At 32.9% G+C, this 18913-nt stretch overlaps 1 protein-coding gene across 2 annotated transcripts in view; it reads right to left on the minus strand.

Moving 5' to 3' along the window:
* The window catches only part of LOC127705538 (zinc finger protein GLIS3-like), a 52344-nt gene extending 48504 nt beyond the window's left edge, over nt 1-3840 (minus strand). The window contains exon 1 of one of the 2 annotated variants that reach the window (XM_052209867.1): nt 3716-3840. The gene's annotated coding sequence lies outside the window, so the exon portion shown is untranslated. Of the gene's footprint in view, nt 1-3131; nt 3373-3715 lie in introns of those variants that run through there. The other variant, XM_052209874.1, reaches the window with a different exon arrangement.
* Nucleotides 3841-18913: the final 15073 nt, after the last annotated feature.

Here is an 18913-nt window from a genome sequence, read left to right on the forward strand (position 1 = left end):
AAACTTTTAAAAGATCTCAAATTGCAATTTGATATTATCCTTAGAAGAAGCACTTTTAAAAATTGACTGGCCAAGGCTTAATTTATACGCAGTTTACAATAGTTTTACCTTCAATATAGTCTAAGTTAGTTACTTATAATTCTTAAACTAAAAGATAAATAATGTATTACATTTTTTCTAAAAAAAATGAAACGCTATCTAAAATGATAAAATCTTGATTTTTACACAGCATATTTATAGGTAAAAATAAAAGCATGGATACCAATTCAATCATATAATCTTGAACTTTTATGTAATTTATCATAATTCAGAGAGAAAATTCATACAAAACTATTGCTTCAACTATTCATTCATATTGGTCACCTTTGGAAATCAAAATATAGGCCAAGGAAAAAATTCAAAATTGGAAAACTTTGTCTGATAATGTCAATAAATAATATTTTTGATTTAGGAGAAGGGAAATTCATGAAGTTAAATCATTAAAGTGTGTTCAAATACAGGTGTGTTTTATGACCAGGATAAAAGTGAATACCTGGCACTGTGACAATGTCAATATTGAATCATTCCGATCCTTTATCTAGGGCAGATTGTTGGAATCAGTATTATTATCTCCCCTTTGCTGCACAATGAAAGGAAATGTCCTTTTTATATTTGTAGGTCAAATAATTTGTACATATAATAAGTGTATGATTTTATACCTGTAGTATATCATGCAGCCTAAATTAGGCAATAAGAATGCAAATAAATTAATTCCAAATATTTTGATTCTCAATGCTAGTAAAATGTGCCTGGATACGAGACCAATCGTAAGAACATTTTTTCTTGAAATATAAACGTTTGTTTTCCCCCTTTTATTATAAATCTATAATTTAAATCAAAATTCACCCTTTTCCAAAAAAAATTGTTATTGCTAAAATATGATCTAACTTTCATTTAATTATAATGAATTTTACAATAGACTCTCATTTGAAATATCCACAAAATATATTTATTACTTAATAAGATCTTAAATGTATATTGAATTTTTCAATGGAGACAAGTACAAATTAATGCAAGAATTTTCTTCTTTTATGAAGGAAATGGTCACTGGAATTTATTTACTAGCTTTTTACCATAATGTTAATCTGCATAACAAATGGCAGATTAATCTGTACAAAAACGTAATATTTTACATGTAGCTCTGTTTTGCAGTTAATAATAAAATGTAATAAATATTCTAAAACACAGATACATATAGATTCTACCACTGCATCGAGTGTGATACGATATTTCTCTATTCGAGACACTTAAATTTTCAAATTTGAAACGTGAGGCTCAGCGAGTGTTTTAAAATACTTAAAATTTAACTGCCGCAAATGGAGAAATATCGTATTGCACTAGATTTTGTGGTGGAATCTATTTCTCTAATGATTTTTTAGACGATTTGCAGACAAATTTAGTCCTTCTTTTCCAAATATCTGCAAAAATATGTGTTCTTTTTATGTGACATCATCAGGCATGATCGCCTTTTTTCGTGAGGTCACAATAGGAAATTCAGAGGAAAGCAAGATAATTGAATTTTGACCAATGATGAACTGAGATCAAAAGAACCATAGTTGTTTAAATAAAAATAATTAACAGGTTAAGAAAAGGATAAATCGACTATGAATTAGAGAAACATTATTTTTTCATGTCCAACTGTTCATCTCCAAAAGTAAAGTTACAAGGTTAAATTATGTACAAATTTATCCTAAGCTGATAATATTATGACCTTCATTGAAGTAAAATACATGTAGTTAATACATGCAAATATCCAATTAAGTTTACCTACACCACACACAAGGATTGAAAATGGTGAAATTACTAATACCACAAAAATGTTATCATCATGAAAAATTCCTATATGATCCATTATTGCTGCTATGTACATTTTTGTACCTCTACACATGAAATTATAAATGCGTGATCAAACATTCCTGTTGACAAACAAGTTGTGAAAAAAATTTGTAAGCATTTTAATGATTTGTACTCAAACTCTACCTACTGGTTCATTCATGTGTGGGTTTCTGGGAATCTTAACCTTTGGGTAGTTTTATAAATAAAGAAAAAATTAGATTGGAGCATATACACATTAACATTAAAATTTTGTTCCTCGAGTAAAAGAATCATATCAAATATCAAATAAAAAGTTTATTTTCTGAATTTCTGAATAGGTCATTGTCATTTCACATTTCATAACCAAAAACAAAACGAACAAAAAACAGCCAGAGTATGGTAAGGGCTCAAAATCTTAACTGACAACCATTTGACAGTGATTATTGTTAATCAGGTATAGAAAATTGAAAAAAACACAAAACCATTGTCAAAACAGGTGTTTTTGGATATTTTGAAGCTTAATTTTGACACAGTAAAAAATTCCTTTGACAACCTTGTCACAATATGTTTGCCTCTTATACTGCAATGAAAATAGATATTACCCTTTTAATAAACTGTATTGAATAAAACAAAAGTCATTGTTTATGTGTATTTGGTTTTTGATTCTTTTTGGGAATGCATCCGCTGGAACAGAGCATGGCGTCCTGTCTCGGGAGATTTTTTCTTTTTCTTTAGTAAATCTTAAAAAAGAAACAATTAAAGACCCATGTTGAACTGTAATTCATGTACAGGGTTAAGATATTTTCAGATTAAGCTGTCTTCAGCTCTATGGAAAGAGAGGTGTACATTTTTGTAGCAAGATTATTTTTAGTCACATTCTTTTATTAATTTTGGATTTTTTTTTTGCCAAACTAAGGAATGCTGTCATTCCTATGATCTTCACATTGTACTTTGATTTTATGATTTTTGTCTTGCAAAGATTATGAAACTGACTATTACAAATGTAACACAATGTAGAATTTGTTCATGAGTGAAGGCTGTATGTAACATTTTTCCCCATAAAAAACATTGCCATTACCAGGGTAAGAGTCTGATCGGGGCTATGGCAAACGAAAAATGTGTTTGTAAACTCATTAAATAGAATAATTTTATCTAAAACCTAATTTCCCCAAATGCATGGATTTCCACATCAATTAAAAGTTTTAACACATAAAAAATGGTCAATATTTTTTATAATTCTTAATATGTAAATTACATCATATTGTATTAATACCCACCTCTGATCCAATATTTCCCAAAAGATTTGGTTAGAATTTTCACTTTTTTCACATTTAGCGTCATTTTCATTTTATTCCAAATTAAAAATCACATTTTGAAGTTTTATTATAAAAATTACATCCTTTCTTATTATATGGAAACACGTTTAAAAATATAATAGGGTTTAATACAGTTTTAATTAATCCTGAAGAATAAATTTTCACTACACCTTATCAAACTACCGTTAAAATTTTAACCAGACTTAGAGCGGTAATCATGCATAAAAATTTTACCGTTATAGCTCCGCCCACTTTCCATTACGTAGACGGCTGACGAATAACAAATGAATATAAGTAAAATAAAATAAAAAAATATATAAACATGATGGAGAATTTGGAATGGAAAGACAATAATAGTAAAAAACGGCTTTAATTCTTTTCCTGTCTATATTCAGTCCATATTTCCTTCTGATTTTATGTATGTTTCATATATATATGCATCCACACGTATACCAATACACAAAATGACCCAATCCTGCATTAGAGAAAAATCAACTTTCGAATTTATATTTTAAGGTATATGACTCTGTGTGGTGTCTACTTACCGTCACAATGTATACTTTTGTAAGTCACATATCAAAAATACTCAGAAATCCAGTATAAAAAGTTGAATTTTGTATATTTTTCTCTCAGGACGGAAGTTTGTTAGTTTGTTATCGTTTTTGAGTTGCGCATGTCAAACAGGTAAAATACAGGTTGTCGCCCCTCTGGTAATTAACAGTACCTCTATTTCAGGTAAAATTCATGCAAATCTAATCCCTTTCCTTAAATGAAGAAAATGCACAAGCTAACCGATTAGCAATTTGAACAGCTACACAGTCTAAGGAGGGAATTTGGGATGCATTGTGAAAAACAAATTTTCACTTACAGGTATTTTTTTTACAGGTATCAATATAAATTAATTGATGAAATATAACAAAAGCGTAAAGGTAAAAAAAACATACGCGAAAGGCAAAATCTGTATGAAATGATTATATCATACAAATTACAAAGTATTAATTTTAAAAAGATCAATCCCTGAGCCGTTCGCAACTAAGCTGTTAATAATTTGCTTGCCATGTCATGACTATATAAGAATTGCTTTGGTTGCCCAAATGACACTGATGGTTTGTTTCAAAAATCACATTTGCATATAAAAAATTGGTATGGAAATAGGTCCCAAGGAGATGAGTGTGGAATCAAATAGTCAATATGAGGGCTAGTAAAGAGAGGACACAACAGTGCACAACTGAGGGTCATTGTAGGTCTTAGGCGAAACGTCCTGAATATGCATATGCTATTTCCCACTGGACGTAAGAAAAAAACATGAAACAACCATATACTGATCTCTAAAAAGCCGGATTTATGATGGAATTTTTCTCTTCTGTAAAAGAGGGGCGAAAGATACCAAAGGGACATTCAAACTCATGTTCCCGTGAACTTATTATCTTATACCAGAGACATATTTTATGTCTCTGCTTATACTTATGAAGTGATTGCTCATGAGATAATTTCCCATAACCCATCATATTTCATGATGGGACGGTTTAAAATTTACTTATGAAGCCTACCCGTATTCATTACTCCTTTCAATCTCACGGTTAAGAAATTGAATAAAACCGAAAGGCCATAAGGCCATAAGAGACTCTTCAAATCTTCATTACTGTCTTTTAGGAAATTAACGATGAAAATGAAGGGGCGGAAATTAACGGTGAAATTTGCCTCCAAACATGACACGAGTAATAAATAATATGATGTTATTTACTGGGGAAAGAATGCAACCTGCGATATATTTTCATTAAATTACAAATAAACTGTAATTTATGCCTTATGATATATTCACGGTTCTACAATCTGTCGATACCTATATTTTGGCATTGCACAAGGTCATGTTTTTCTCTGACTGTTCATGACGTCTTAACACTAAATCCATTGGATGTTGGATGTGTACTGATTGATATTTTAGTCTGAGATACATGATTCTTTATCAGTTGTTATTGGCTTTGAACTAGCTGACAGTAGCTGCGAGTATTCTCAGATCTGTACTTTATGTCTTTTTTGTTGTGGCGGATGTATAAATTTCCTGCCACGGTCTGTGTTTTTGTTAGATGATTTTCTACTTTGTATATTACCTGATCTGTAATATTCCATCTTCATGCCTTATATATCATGTACTGTATTAAGACGCTAGATAAAGACTGACGAGGAAAGGTAACACCCGGCCACCGAAAGCTTGATTTTTGTCGAGCCTAGGTGGTCGAGTGGTCTAGCGCGTCGGACATAGTGCAATGCGATTTGGTGCCACGATATCTCAGTAGCATGAGTTCGAATCCCGGCCAGGGAAGAACAAAAAAATTTGCTTCCGCAAATTTACAGATCTAACATTGTTGGGCTGTTATTTAAACGAATTATGTATACAGAATGTGTTTTCAGCCTTGTATCACCATCACTGGTGATCCGATGGATAAAACCTGTCGTAGAGTTGTCACTGGTTCAGACGTACTTATATAAACAAGTCTAAATTGAAAACAACGTTCAAACCTATGATTGCGTTGGATAAAAACTGCAATTTTTATACGTGTGCAAGCAAAACAAATTTCTTGGTAGAGGGGTCTAAATACAGCAAAAACAACATTTTCCAAAAAAACAAAAAAGTGAAAAAGTATATTTTAACAAAACGCATTTGATTAGCAGGCCGAACAACAGATGTTCTTAAACCCTGCTGACTGCCATGGCGATTGTCAAATAAAGGGATCACCAGATGTAACACAATGGATCTTAATTATTAATTTAATACCAAACAGAAAACAATAAACTGAAAGATGGTATACCGCAAACATAAGGTGCAAAAATTGGTACTCCATATCCGGATTTCGACAATTAATGTCTCTTCAGTGATGTTAGGAATCGAAATGGTATTTGGAAAGCCATATAATTTACTTCAATTTAGGATTGACTCTTGAATTTTAAAGAGTCGAAATAGGATGAACGGATTATATAAACCCGAAGGCAAATATAATACAAGCCCAAACGAAAAAAAAATTAAACAAGTCTAAATTGAATACAACGTTCAAACCTATGATTGCGTTGGATAAAAACCGCAACTTTTATACGTGTGCATGCAAAACAAATTTCTTGGTAGAGGGGTCTAAATACAGCACTAACAACATTTTCCAAAAGACCAAAAAAGTGAACAAGTATATTTTAACAAAACGCATTTGACTAGCAGGTCGAACAACAGATGTTCTAAACCCTGCTGACATAATATATATATATATATATATATATACAACTCGTCTAAACATCAGCCCAACAATGTTAGATCTGTAAATTTGCTTTCGCAAATTTTTTGTTCTTCCCTCGCCGGGATTCGAACTCATGCTACTGAGATATCGTGACACCAAATCGCCTGCACTGTATCCGACGCGCTAGACCACACGGCCACTTAGGCATATATATATATATCAATCTGATGATTAAAGCCCTTTTCAACTGATTTTTTTAGTTTGTTCTTATGTTGTGCTATTACACCGCTGTCTCAGGTTAGGGTGAGGGTTGAGCGCTCACAAACATGTTTAACCCCGCCACATTCTTTATGTGCATGTCCTAAGTCAGGAACCTGTAGTACAGTGGTTGTCGTTGGTCCATGTCTGTCATTTTGTTTTTCGTAAATTGTTTTGCTATAAATAGGTAGGCCGCTAGTTTTCTCAATTGAATTGTTTTTCATGTCGGGCCATATAGTCGACTATACGGTATTGGTTTTTTCTCAATGTTGAAGGCCGTACGGTTGCCTTTAGTTGCTTACATCCACTGCATTTGAATTTTGATGGATATTTTTCTCATTGGCAATCATACCACATCTCCTTATTTTTATATTACACATTAAACCGTTAGTCCTTTGAAAATTTGTAACCATAAAACTTTTTTAATTTATATATCCAATTAAGTCGGTCAATATTTTTATCGAATGTCGTCTTTACGAATGTGTTTAATTTGTTTTATAAATATAAGAATCACAGAAGTCCCCTTCCCATGTCTTCTTTCTCAAAGTTTAAGAAATGGTGACGAAGTAAAGAGCTGTTGTCAACTATAGAAGAAGAAACCTTTGTGTGATATTCGTCAGCACATAATACGCACGATTCAAAACAGCTGAAAATAAATCCCCAAAAGACGACCAAATATCTCGCAGCAATACTAATTGTCAATAAATTGAATACTGAACATTATACAGAAACACAGTTTGATGAAAGATAGACTAAAGCTTTCTGTAATCTTGAGAGTTGAATATATTTTGTATCAATTGATTGTGGAAAAGTTGGAGAAAATTTTAAAGTCAATATTTATAAACGCTGGTCCCTTTTAAAAAGTCATCATAGACGGTTACACGATAGGAGCATGCACTTATTTCATTTCCTTTATGTTATCATCTGATGCAACATCCATAACTTTTTAACTTTAATTTTAATTTAGTGTCTTGCAAGTTACAATGTAGACCATGTCGTTAATCGTTTTGTGTGGCTGTTTAAGACTGAGTATTAAAAATTTGTTCCTACGACTCTTGCAAGAGCTAACTGACGAAGATCCTGGTTTATCCCACATAAACCCCTACATCATTCACAAAAGAGGAGATTTATACAGTAAAAAGATGGCTTTCAGAAATATTGTGATGAGGTATCTGATTTAGTGGTGATGTGGATTCATAAAATTAGAAATAACTAAATCGCTATCTTTTCGATTTAGTAGTAATATACAAAAAACATTTTTTATATACACTTCTATTACCCATTGTCAATTGAAAGATAGACTCACACAACAGAGCTTTTTCTACAAAAAAGGGAATCGCAGATACACTTTCCTTTTCAGGTCATAAAAAATCTTGCTTTGCGAAGAACCACACCGAAGATGACATCTTAAAAATGCTGAGTTTTTTTGTCGACAACATATTTGTTGAGTTTGGTGGATTGATATTTTCAACATACTGTCGGCATTCCAATGGGTACTAATTGTGTACCCCTACTGCTGACTTGTTTTGTACTCATATGTAGCAAAAATCATACATAATCTTCTCAAAGACAAAACGAAAAACATCTTGCAAAGTTAATCAATCTCATTTTCAGATATATTGATGATGTATCACACAATAACACGCATTCCAGTGCGTGCTTGCATCTCATATACCCCAGTGAATTTTGATTATGGGTACTACCGAAACTTACCAGAAGGCGTGCTTCATATTTTGATCTTTTTCTCGATATTGACAAAGATGGACGACTTTAAATTAGCACGTACGGCAAACGTGATGATTTCAAATTTCCAGTTGTCATATTCATATCACAATAAATACGTTTCGTTCGTGTATGTTCACACTATACGACTTCATCAACAGGAGTGTGTTTCTGACACAAAAATTGCTCCAACAGAGTTTTGAGGAAAAACAACTAAAATCAACTCTTTTACGGCAATCATCACGAATTGGTTAATTCCTACAACTAGATTGTATTAACAAGACCATAAACTCTACAATAGAGGATCAGTGGAATATCATCATAAAGGAATGGATGATTAACAATATAATATAGAGGAAGAAAAGTCATCCCGTTATCTTTGATTTGGGTATATGAACATTTCCTTGGGGAATTTTCCCTTCAAGATTCAGAAAGGGGGAACAGTAAATATTATTGGTGGAACTTGATCGGAGAGAAATTGAGGGACTCGTAAATGAGTGCAATGTTTCGAAGATTTCCGTTTAGACAGTAAGATTTATTAACTATGACCCAGAAGTGCCTGTATTATGCACCTTGGTTATGTATTATCGCATAATTTAAGATATTGATATTATACTTTGCAACATAATAACTATCTTTCAGGCTACCGGAAGAGTATTTAATCCTACATGCACTTATACAATTCATTCTTCCTTTGAGAATTAAGAATAATAAAACGTACAAACCCACATTGGGTTCAGTTGGCTAAATCAGAATCAATGTTTTTAATCCTACCAGAACAATTTTCATAAAGAGCTTTCTTTACCTGCATACCTGTTAACCATCCGGCATCATGATTATGAATGATTTCCGAAAATGGTTGTCATGTTAAACTTTCCCTAAAGGAGTGTGATTAGGGGGTATAGATCTTCCTAAAAATACTTTCAATGGTGAGCATACGTGATATAATATGGTCATTCAAAAGCAAAGAAATATACACATTTCAGAATAAGTGTTTATTTTCCATCTGTGGTATTTACATTCCTCAACATTTGGAGATGGTACCAAGTAAATCTCTCACATAACACCATAATGTTGGTATCTAGTAAAATAGATGAAATATGGCTTACTGTTTGTGCTTATATTTGTAATACAAATGCGTTTTCTCATAATATAGAATGTTGATACCGGTATGCATACTAGTATTAAAAAGCGGAATATACAAAATTCAGATTTAAAGTGAACGTTTTTATCAGTCGGTTAAGCAAAAAAATTTGAGATGACGAATAAGAGTGTCATATGTAAAATGAAAAAGATATAATATTTCATACACAGGGAGCTCATAGAGGATATGAGAAAAATGTACCCTAAAGCTTGATGAAGATGAATTGCATTTTATGATGTATGGCATGGTATTGGTTGCAAAAATTTGATATTTTTCATTTAAATGCAATATTTCTTATTTAATTGGTATATTTCTTCATTTAAATGCAATATTTTTTTATTTGAATGGTATATTTTCTCATTTAAATGCAATATTTTTTATTCAGATGGTATAATTTTTCATTCAAATGGTATAATTTTTCATTCAAATGGTATAATTTTCATTCAAATGCAATAGTTTTTATTCAATTGGTATAAAATGTCATTTGAATGCAATATTTTTTATTCAATTGGTATAGTAGTTTTTTTATTTATATGCAATAATTGCATTATGGGAAATTCTTTGACGTCATAAGGTCAAATTTGCAACAACGTTTGTGATTGGTCGGTAATTGTCTGGATTTCCCCCCTTTCTTTCTAAACTTGAGTGACCAAGAATTAAAAAACGCGTCAGAATATCGCCCCTCTAACTAAATTTGGCGTTCGTGCGAGTTTGTGCACTGGCTGTTAATGCCGATAATGGCCAGGACGAGCAAAAAATGCGAGTGACAAGTAATAATAATTAATTTGACACACAACTTGTTCATGGATAGAAACAGATGCCTGCGTGCATGGCAAAAACACCTCCAATGAAAACCTTTTCTGAAGAAACTCTCCTACAGTCTACACATTGAAATAAAAAAAATACATAGCTAGCCCCCCTCCCCCTTCTAAGTCCAGATACATGCAATCATGACGTTCTTTAGTGCTATATCATTTTTTACTTTTCTTAATCCTCAGAGACGTTGCAGGAAGGCACACATGAAAAAAGAATAAAAGCATCCAGGACGTTACAATTATTTGGACTAAGCCCCCTCTTTTTTACTACATGTAGAAAAAAAAATACATAATTACGACAGCAGAACCAGAAACCCACAAGTAGAGACACAAGCTGTTATACTCCGGAACTAATTCTTTAATAAAGCGGACAATTCAGGATAAATTGGAACCAGTTACAAAAACATGTTACAACAATAGTCCTATGACATAGGACTTCACTATATGAGGCGTGAACTTCATATTTAATACTATCTATAATGTGTGCTCTCATGTCTTATGCTGCAAACCATTTTACATTTAGGATTCGTTGCTGAGCTTTTTTTTTACTGTTCTCGTCTCCGAATCCCTTAAATAGATTTTTTTCAAGCCCCACAGTAGTTCAATAATTACTATATGTCTCAGTTTGCATAAATAAGTATGCAGGGCATATTTCAAAACATATTTTATCTTCAGGACTTTTAAATGATTTACTTTTCAATACTGCATTGGGAAGGGGGGTATACAAGTTTATTTTGTGACACATTATATAATATAATTAGGTATCCAACAAATTATATGATTGTACGTTTAGCTATTATCTAGACCCGTACAAAATGTATATAATTAGACACATTTAACAGGGGCGGATCCAAAACCTCGGTGTCTAGAGGGTTGGGGGTGGGGGGGGGGGGGGGGGGGGGGGGGGGGGGGGGGGGGGGGGGGGGGTAGGTTCAATTTTAGATATTCGTATAGGGATGTATATATGCGAGTTTTTGCAGTAATGGTTATGGTGTGTGTTAGAGGGTAGGGGTTTCAGATCAAAGATCGTTTCTATAATTCTATATCTTTTAGTTTTTGTCGAGCCCGCGACTTTTGTCGCAGAATAGGGATAGTGATCCGGCGGCGGCGGAGGCGGCGTTAGCTAACTTCTTAAAAGCTTTATATTTTAGAAGCTAGGAGACCTGGATGCTTCATACTTTGTATATACTAGTAGATGCCTTATGTTACGAAGTTTCCGTCTGTCATATGTCCATTGTCCTTGACCTCATTTTCATGGTTCAGTGACTACATGAAAAAAAAGTCAACATTTTTTGTAATGTTAATTGCTTTCTTATTATGAGTAATAGGATAACTATATTTAGTATGTGCGTACCTTGCAAGGTCCTCATGCCCGTCAGACAATTTTCATTTGACCTCGACCTCATTTCATGGATCAGTGAACAAGGTTAAGTTTTCGTGGTCAAGTCCATATATCAGATACTATAAGCAGTAGGTCTACTATATTTGGTATATGAAATGATTGTAAGGTGTACATGTCCAACTGGTAGGTGCCATCTGACCTTGACCTCATTTTCATGGTTCAGTGGTCAAAGTTAAGTTTTTGAGTTTTGGTCTTTTTTTCTAATACTATATGCAATAGGTCAACTATAAATGGTGTATGGAAATATTTTATGATGTACATGTCAGTCTCACAGGTTTTATTTGACCTTGAACTCATTTTCACGGTTCATTTCTTAGTGTTAAGTTTTTTTGTTTTGGTCTGTTTGTCTTCAACTATAAGCAATAGATCAACTATATTTGATGTATGGAAGGATTGTAAGGTGTATATGTCTGTCTGGCTGGTATCATCTGACCTTGACCTCATTTTCACGGTTCATTGGTCAATGTTAAGTTTTCATGGTTAAGTTTTTTTCTTAGATACTATAAGCAATAGGTCAACTATATTTAATGCCTAAATTGATTGTAAGGTGTACATGTCTGTCTTGCATGGTTCATCTGACCTTGACCTCATTTTCATGGTTCATTGGTCAATGTTAAGTTTTCTTGTTTAAGACTGTTTCTTAGAAACAATAAGCAATAGGTCAACTATGTTTGGTTTATTGAATGATTGTAAGGTGTACATGTATTTCTCGTTTGGTTTATCTGACCTTGACCTCATTTTCTTGGATCATGTTAAGTTTATGTGTTACTTGTAGTAAAGCTTTGTATTTAGGACTATCAACATAAAATGAATGGTTAGTAAAGAAGGCGAGACATTTCAGCGTTTGCACTCTTGTTACCATTTAACTCTATTCTTTATCCTTTGATCTCTATTATATTTGTTCTAAACATGCGTGACATATTTGCCACTGGACATAAGGCAACCAAAAGTAAATCAACGTCTTCTGTATATTTCATCATTTCTTTATTATGTTATCTATAGGTTTGGTCCCGCCCCTTATCTATTTTTTTGCACATTAGGGACGACATCAAAAGTTCAATGTAGGATAAAAAAAACTTTATTCATATAGTTTTTTTCACTAACCCCCTACCCCTTTTTTTTTGGGGGGGGGGGGGGGGTCAAAATTGCTGCAAGTTTTGTTAAATTAACATCGATTTTATATATATCCTTATTGGTCAATCAATTTTTCAATTTTCCCCAAATTACGTTAAGAGGGGGGGGGGGATCAGTGAAAAAAACTATAAGAATTAAGTTTTTTTTTATCCTACATTGAACTTTTGATGTCGTCCCTAATGTGCAAAAAAATAGATAAGGGGCGGGACCAAACCTATAGATAACATAATAAAGAAATGATGAAATATACAGAATACGTTGATTTACTTTTGGTTGCCTTATGTCCAGTGGCAAATATGTCACGCATGTTTAGGACAAATATTATAGAGATCAAAGGATGAAGAATAGAGTGAAATGGTAAAAACTAAAAGATATAGAATTATAGAAACGATCTTTGATCTGAAACCCCTACCCTCACACACACACACACCATAACCATTACTGCCAATACTCGCATATATACATCTCTAAACAAATATCTAAATTTGAACCTACTTGTTGGATACCTAATTATATTATATAATGTGTTACAAAATAAACTTGTATACCCCCCTTCCCAATGCAGTATTGAAAAGTAAATCATTTGAAAGTCCTGAAGATAAAATATATTTTGAAATATGCCCTGCATACTTATTTATGCAAACTGAGACATATAGTAATTATTGAATTACTGTGGGGCTTGAAAAAAAAATCTATTTAAGGGATTCGGAGACGAGAACAGTAAAAAAAAGCTCAGCAACGAATCCTAAATGTAAAATGATTTGCAGCATAAGACATGAGAGCACATATTATAGATAGTATTAAATATGAAGTTCACGCCTCATATAGTGAAGTCCTATGTCATAGGACTATTGTTGTAACATGGGTTAGTAAGTGGTGCCAATTTATCCTGAATTGTCTTTATTAAAGAATTAGTTCCGGAGTATAACAGCTTATGTCTCAACTTGTGGGTTTCTGGTTCTGCTGTCGTAATTAGGTGATTTGTTTTCTACCGTGCTTAGTCCAAATAATTGTAACGTCCTGGATGCTTTTTATTCTTTTTTCATGTATGCCTTCCTGCAACGTCTCTGAGGATCAAGAAAAGTAAAAAATGATATAGCACTAAAGAACGTCATGATTACATGTATCTGGACTTAGAAGGGGGAGGGGGGCTAGCTATGCATTTTTTTTTTATTTCAATGTGTAGACTGTAGGAGAGTTTCTTCAGAAAAGGTTTTCATTGGAGGTGTTTTTGCCATGCACGCAGGCATCTGTTTCTATCCATGAACAAGTTGTGTGTCAAATTAATTATTATTACTTGTCACTCGCATTTTTTGCTCGTCCTGGCCATTATTGGCATTAACAGCCAGTGCACGAACTCGCACGAACGCCAAATTTAGTTAGAGGGCCGATATTCTGACGCGTTTTTTAATTCTTGGTCACTCAAGTTTAGAAAGAAAGGGGAGAAATCCAAACAATTACCGACCAATCACAAACGTTGTTGCAAATTTGACCTTATGACGTCAAAGAATTTCCCATAATGCAATTATTGCATATAAAAAAAAAACTACTATACCAATTGAATAAAAAATATTGCATTCAAATAACATTTTATACCAATTGAATAAAAAATATTGCATTTGAATGAAAATTATACCATTTGAATGAAAAATTATACCATTTGAATGAAAAATTATACCATCTGAATAAAAAATATTGCATTCAAATGAAAAAATATACCATTCAAATAAAAAAATATTGCATTTAAATGAAGAAATATACCAATTAAATAAGAAATATTGCATTTAAATGAAAAATATCAAATTTTTGCAACCAATACCATGCCATAGATAAGTTGTCAAACATACAATTAATAAAGGAATATTTCATTGAAGAAGTAACAAAATATGTCATAATTTTTCAGATTGTACTGAACTTTTATGTAATATTAATAGTGAAAGACTAGATGTTAGACGACATGTAAAAATACCGTACATCAAGCTAAAAAAAGACCCGAAAAGGCAAAATACGAAACAATTCAAAAAGGCACATACAATTAATAATGTGCGTTTAACGTTTTTGAGAGCGCTCAACCCTCCCCTTGCATTAGACAGTGGTGTAACAGCACAACACAAGAACACACGTACAAATACTTTTCGCTATGTTACTGTGTTATCAAATCATTTTTGAATGTCTGTAAATGACAATGTCCTGTTGCCATTCGAGAGCCCTTTTGACAATACATACTCTTTTATAAAGATTAACAGTTCGCTATTTTATAAATGCCTTTTTTTTTAATTAAGCTTAAAGAGTTATATATAACTTTAACCTTTCTCATTATATTTTCATTCCCTTATCGCCCTTTCTTTAAATTATATATAACTTTAACCTTTCTCGCTATATTTTCATTCACTTATCGCCCTTTCTTTAAATATCCAAAAGATGTTTACATATAAAAATAATATGCCAATGAGACAACTCTCCACAAGAAACCAAATGACACAAAAATTAACAACTATAGGTCACCGTACAGCAAAGATCATGCCGCATAGTCAGCTAGAAAAGGCCCCGAAATGATTAATGTAAAACAATTCAAACGAGAAAACTAACGGCCTAATTTATGTACAAAATAATGAACGAAAATCAAATATGTTACACAGTAACAAAAGACAACCACTGAATTACAGGCCTGACTTGGGACAGGCACATACAGAATGTGGCGGGGTTAAACTCGTTTGAAGGCGTCAACCCTCCTCTAACCTGGGACACTGTTGTAACAGAACAACATAAGAACAAACTATAAAAATCAGTTGAAAAAGGCTTGACCTATAATTGTTAACTTTGTGACTTGGATGGAGAGTTGTCTCATTAGCACTCATACCACATCTTCTTATTTATATTAACTCATCAGATTGATACCAATAGAAATACATCCAACAAAGACACAGAGTGGACGTGGACGGATACCTATACATCCCTACAACAAAAGGACTCTAAGTACAGATCTGAGAGTACTCGCAGTTACTGACAGCTAGTTCAAAGCCATAAACAACTAATAAAAAAAAACCATGCATCTAAGGCTAAAATATCAATCAGTACACATCCAACATCCAATGGATTTAGTAATATAAAGACGTCATTAACAGTCAGAGAAAAAATATGACCTTGTGCAATGCCAAGACACAGGTATCGACAGATTGTAGAGCCATGCATTTGTATATGTATTTAAAAATAATGTTTAGTTCGATTTTAATTTACTGATAACGAAATCAATATTAATACCAATAAAAACAACATACAAAAGAAGATCTAATTACAGTGTGGAATAGGTAACCTTTTAGAATAAGTTAATTTAAAGGATCGATAAGTTTACCCGGATCGTTTCCAAATTTCAGGGCTCAGTAAACAACATCTCCGTAAAAATGAGGATGTGCTATCTCGTTTGAAATAAGTTTTCTACATGTATATATTTTCTCTGAAATATAACAAACAGCATTATTTTCGAACATGTTAGTGATATAAAGGGAGATAGCTCCATCATTAACCGTGATTGGTTAATCACAATTCCTTTACATGATAAAATAATTGCTGTTATTCCCATTGTTAAAGTGTTCACCACTTAAGCTGTCAGTTAATTTTAACAGCACCGATGAACTAGTTTTTCAACTCAATTTCTGAAAACTTCTAAACTACATGTATTATAATCGCGACATTGACTGTAACGGCCACATTTCCAGTGCGACGAGAACAAAATATGGACATGTATACGCTTTACTGCTGCCCGTTACTTTTTCAATTCGACCAGAAGTTGAGCGACCGAACATGTGATTATGAGTGACAACGGATGCCAAGTGATAGCAATTAGCTCATACTTGTCCTTTTTGGCAAACAAGTTAATTGAAGATAAGTTATGGTGATAACCCACATTTTTCTCTATGCACAATTGAGAAGAGACCAAGAATCCGATGTTCTAAGTTTGTTCATTGCCCAGTCTTCTGTTATGAAAAATGTTGACTGTAATTAGCCAGTACCGTTAATGTAAACATGTCGCCCTTTAACTCAAGTATGCTTAGGCGGATTTGTTTCAAGTTTTGGCAGGTGATCAAAAAACTTTTTGAAGGATTTCAGTTTTTTGTTATGGGGTTAGGAGATATGTTTGTTCGGCCATGGAAGTATTTAATTGACTTCTATATTACTTCCATGGTTCGACCAAACTGGACTTAAACTAATTATAGTATTTCCCCACGAACTGCATTAATTATTGTCTAACATATGGACATCAAAGTGGCAAAAACGTTCACTTTAGAATAATGTCACAGTTGAGAAGTTTTTTTTTTTCGAGATAAACTTCATAGACTTTAACGATTAAGACCGACAGATAGAAATGCCTAAACCTTGACAATCCCAAAAACAACTATAATATGTGACTCTCATAGGTGAAAGGGTACGATTGATACATATATAACATATTTACCTATTGAATCGTGTAAACACTTCATAAGTAAAAACATGAAATATTTTCTTCAGTTCAGTAAACCTGAATAGTAATTCTTAAACTGCAATTTTAAACACAAGGCCTCAGTATTTAAATAACATAAATAATAATAGCAATTTTCCACAAAACAATTAGGTATTGACAATATACTATGATGTTGCAATTTCATAAAGATTTAAATTTTACAAATCTTTTTGTCATTCGCCATGAAGTGGTAGGAACCAATTACCTTTATCATCAACCAGTCAATGCATGGTAATAATGGTTCCAACAAGTTCATCTGTCATTACGGAGGTACATTTTGTACAAACGTATAATGTAGAAAATTGCATTCTAAAATTGGAAACATTCAATAAGTCCGTATAATTATGTCTAAAATATCGGAAACAAAAAAAGAAGAACTGGGAACAGAACTTGGAACTGGCCTGGAACTTGAAACAGAATTGTGAAAAGGGCTGGAAATGTTATTTCTTCATTGTCATATATGTTTGTAATCAATCGTTCTCGCATCTAGCTTGACACGAATGTCATGTTCCTCATTGAAAGTAGAATTTGAATTAATTTTAGCTAGCTTTGGAAACACAGTGAAGTGTTCCTTGAATAGATTATTTATATCATCATGGATGCATGAAGCTTTCTTTTCAGTGTTCGCACGGGATGAGTGAACTGGGAAGAACAGGATCTTTAGGTTTTTATTAGTCGAAAGAATAAATCTTTATCTCTGTCTGATGCTGTCATGTTTCCTTCGTGTATCTCAATTCTTTTATAAGCACCTTGTTGCCATTGTATTGATCTATATCTGTTCGTTAGTATAACAGACAAAATGCCTTTTTTTGATTCACAAACTGCTTGAGCTAAGTTTGGTGACCAATTCATCGTTTTCTTTCCCTTGAAATTTAATTTCCTTTGTGGATAGCATTGATCTACTGTGCTATTTAGCCCAGTAATAAATTGGTTTATAGCCTATTCGATTCCATAAGGTGTTCTCCATTTCAGGTATCTGTGATCTTTTAGTTCTTCAAATACTTTTTGTTCATAGTGTTCTATGTTGACTTCCTCCCAGTTAATCTTAGTCGAAATTTTTCCTTTATATGGTTTTTATTATTCATTCTTTTTTTTTTTGTAGAGGTCAGCAGACACATGATAACGGCATGAGATGTTGTGTTCTTCTTTTCAGATTTACACCTTTAAAATCTTCCTCGGTTTTTTAGCATTCTCTAGATTTCTAATCAGTATGTAGCCAATCTGTGATTTGGAATCTCCATGAGGATAGGTGTGATCAGTCGGTAATTAGGTGGTAATTCTATTTGATTTTCTTTACAATTTTATTTTAATATAAAAAAGAAGATGTGGTATGATTGCCAGTGAGACAACTCTCCACAAGAGACCAAAATGACACAGAAATTAACAACTATAGGTCACCGTACGGTCTTCAACAATGAGCAAAGCCCATACCGCACAGTCAGCTATAAAATAGTTCATCTTGAGTGTCATTATGTACTGTCTAACAAAGGAGGCGTTGAAGTCACATGCAATCAAAATTGTGTGGGTTCATTGATATTTTAGCATC

Source organism: Mytilus californianus, unplaced genomic scaffold (assembly GCF_021869535.1).
Source record: "Mytilus californianus isolate M0D057914Y unplaced genomic scaffold, xbMytCali1.0.p SCAF_1, whole genome shotgun sequence".
Taxonomy (NCBI): Eukaryota; Metazoa; Mollusca; class Bivalvia; order Mytilida; family Mytilidae; genus Mytilus; species Mytilus californianus.